A 4,150-nucleotide genomic window follows, 5' to 3' on the forward strand; every position below is an offset into this window, starting at 1 on the left:
CTTTTTGTAAATTTCTTATAAAGATGCTGTGCAGCAAGGCTACAGTTACATTAGTAAGGGAGTGAGTATTTTCAACATCATTTGTTGTTTGGGCATAAATAAGTAGGAAGTATGGTGATTCTATCAAGTTGATGTATCCTCTCCCCTTTATATTCTGAACCTCGTGTGTTTTTCAATCTGGACTATCAGTCTATATTTAAATTAATGCCAAATCCCTTAACTGAACACCATAGGAATTCACTGTACAGGATGAAATGGAAATGGTTTCAAGGAAGATGGAACTTTCAGGCCGCAGACCAACCTGTGCTTTTCAGTATTTGCACAAGAAAATCCCCAACGACTATGTGGATCGTGTTGTATTCCTGAAGAGGAAAGGAATAATTACAAAGAATTTAAAAGTTGATATTTGGTAAGCAAAAAATGATCACATTAAATGATAAATAATCAAATGATACTAGGTTGTCAACTAAAACTAAATTGTCCACACATATTAAATCTCAAGAAAAATAAAAACTGAGAAACCATGGGAGAATAATGTATAAACACAGCATATCACTTAAGTCACCAAAATAACCACTACAAACTTAAAGTTATGTAAAGCATCCACTACCTGTTTAAAATTATATAAATATTTCATTTTGCAGTCTGGATGCACTACAAAATTTTTATGCAAGGTCAGAGATGAAAAACACATTTGAAGAGAAACCAAACTTTCTGCCTTTCCTTATCCCTTAAGCTTATTCTCTCATTTATGTCAAACCTTAAACAAATACTAAGTGACCTAAAAAAATGAAAGAAATAAAGAGAAAAAAAGGCAAGTATATTTCACGCCAGATAGTTTTTATCTTCTTCCTCGAACAGCATCCAAGAAACTAAAAAGGGAAAAGTGGAGAGAGGAGGCAGATAATCAGAGTTGATTGTGAATCTGGGAAAAGTCTCAACTATGTATTGAGATTCACAAAAATGAAAGATGAAAGATCACAAGAGAGGAAATGAATAACCATTTTGCCCATTGCCAGGGTTCTGTATCCCATTCTTCCAGCTGTGGCCGATGCTTCAGCTTCAGCCTTCAGATTCGAGTTAGAGGCACATGCAAACATTTCAGCTGCTGTGCTTTCTGGTACTGCAGTTTGCCTTTCTTTAGAATGCCCTAAAGATAGCATTCTTAGTAAACTCACTGTCAGGCTGAGCAAATTTCATCAGGGGGATGTAACTATCCTCTCTGGTAGAAGGATTTTCCACCTGCAAAGTATAAACTATTGGAAATATAAACAGATTTTTTTGAAGCATCAGCAGCCAAAAAAATAAAAAGTGACTGAGTCAGCTCTATCTTTTTTCACCTCTGAAGAGTCCTTGGTAAACTGGTTCTACATCTACCTTCTTTAAAGGATATTCTCTATACCTAGTGCATGGCATGTACCAGATATTACACAAATATTTGTTGATTGAATTTGAGGACGATTTAATCTCTTATCTGTCTCTTCTAGCATTTACTGTGATTTAAGTACATGAGAGCACACATGGTTATGCAAACATTTGTTTTTTATTGGGCAGACAATAGTTCCAAGTAAGGAAGTTTGTCTACTCTTGGTGTTTTCTTGTTTTCAACATGGCTTTCAAGTATTGATTCAATTCATCTCATTGTAAAAAAATGATACTTCACGGTATGAAAGTTCAATATTTCCTTGAACTCTGGGAGTTTCTCAGCTAATTGCTATACATCCTGAGAACTCCCATTTTTAGTTCTCCAGTGTTTTGGTACTGCTGGCCTAGGGACCACATTTTCAAAACACATGCACTAATCCAATATTTTTAAAGGATGAATGAGAAAACAAAAATGAAGGCTGGAAGAAAATGGCATAGAAAGCTGGCATCAGTTTGCTACAGCAGCCCCCATATGTTCTCAGCAAAGGTATTTTTTTTCTATTCTGTCAGGCAACTTCTCCAAGGAAAAGCAGCATACGTTAGAACAAAGAGGGAGAACATCAGAAAGGCAGCACAGACCTTATGTAATGAGGACAGACCTTATGTAAAATTTGTGAATTGAAAAGTTTTCCCATATTTTAAAGTTATCCAGAGGGAAGCAAGAAGCTCTACAATCTCCCTTGCTAACTTCTTCCACATCTAAAAACATTATTCAGAACATTCCTGCTACGAACTTAAGCCCATTTTCCATTGCTAATGAGGCATTCTATATTATACTACTAAGGAGCTGATGTTGGAAAATAAATGTGTCTATGAAGTAACCACATCTAAAAAAATAAAATTGAAATAAAAATAATTAAATGCAGCCAGCTGCTTAAAGCAACCATTTCATCACATGGCAAGAAAAGTATTCAAAAGCTATCCAAGATCTGTTTCCCTCTGTTACTTCTTGTCTTATTACTTCACCAAAATGAGCCTATCAGTTCTTCAATCCATTGTCTCAGTGCATTTTCTTGTGCTGCAGCCAGTACTGAGAAGTTTCCATGAACTGAATCATCTTTGTTTATTTCTCCATACTTATCTGGTTTTGTCCTATTCCTATGAAAGAAGACACAAAGACAATACTTAGCCACAAAGAAAGGTAAACTCTCAATACTGTAGTCCTGTTGAGGGCTCTGTATCAGGAACGAGAAGGAAGCCATGTACATGCATAAAATAGGTAGTAGGTAAAGTGAAATAAATAAAACACATGCATCATTCTGTTTATGAGAAGAAATTTGGCTGTGATAAAACAGACAGACAGCATCACATCGCATTGTGGGTTGTTAACCCATTAATGAACCAACAGGGTTATGAACCAGAAAATCTACCACATCTTTTCAAGGTTGGTTTAATTTCTCCTTTCTCTATATTTTGGTCAAATGGTTCGAAGAGCTGTGTTAGTAATTTATGAAACAAAAATATATTTCAGAAGCAAAAATGAGTAGAAATGAATATAATTACTATAGGTAGTAATTCACTCAGTTAATTAATTAATTTCAACTCATTTTTTTCTAAGATTTCATTTTTACACTAATCATGTGGCTATTTCCCCATTTAGGACAGATGGGTGTTATTCCACTTATGATGGTGTGGAGCCTTAATGGACTAAAACCAAAGAAACTGGTATAAACATAAAAAAGATAAATAAATTCTATTAATATACTTGTTTTTGTAATTTGCTGAAAATATACATTGTAGCATAGTATAATAATTGTTTAAATACTAATATCTTGTAACAGTATAATAATTGTCTAAATATTCATATGAAGATGAATAAATAAATAATTCTAGTTTTTTTTCTCAGATCACTATACCTTAGAGATATTACCATATTCTGGACATTTTCTAGCAGTTATTAAAAAACTGCTTTTAAAAAAACTAGCTTTTGCTTTGTGTTAGTATTGTTATTCAATGTAAATGTGATTGTATATGCTAGATATATTCCTAAGAAAGTAAATGTGCATAGAAGAATGCTGATAATGATAATTTAATTTACCATATTTTAATATAATTCCTAAAAAGTAAAAAAAATACAATTTAGGGCATTGCCAAGAAGACAATGCTCATGTGCGTGTCACACACACACACACACACACACACACACACACACACAGAAATAGAGAACAAAAATTCACCTGATTTAGTACAAGCATATGAAATACATTTTAATGTTTTCTATTTTCTCTTATTTTTGTCCTTTGTAAACTGCTGTTTGAGCCACACTAAATTGAGTTCAATCATAACCAACTTTTACAAAAATCTTATCTTTTGAAAGACACTGCTGTGAAGGAACCTGATATTTATAAGGTACTATAGGAAAGATCAAATAGTCCCTTAGTATATGTTGATTATCTTTGGATCTATCTCTTTTAAGGTTCAATAAAATGGATCTTTTGAAGGTATGCTCACTTCTATTTAATTAATGTCTATCTAAACACAATGGTAAAGTATATGTTAGATATTCAAAGACAATGTTATACCAGATAATACTATAGCTGTTTTAAGATGCAATTTGAATACATGCTTGGTGGTTGCTCTCTTGATTGGTGGGAAAAAGAAATGAGGAAAGAGAGAAAAAGAGAAAGAAGGAAAGGAAAAGAAAGAAAGAAAAGATAGAAAGAAAGAAAGAAAGAAGGAAGGAAAGAAAGAGGGAGGGAGGGAAGAAGGAAAGAAGGAAGGAAGG

This window comes from Dipodomys ordii, unplaced genomic scaffold (genome assembly GCF_000151885.1).
Source record: "Dipodomys ordii isolate 6190 unplaced genomic scaffold, Dord_2.0 Scaffold126, whole genome shotgun sequence".
Lineage (NCBI taxonomy): Eukaryota > Metazoa > Chordata > Mammalia > Rodentia > Heteromyidae > Dipodomys > Dipodomys ordii.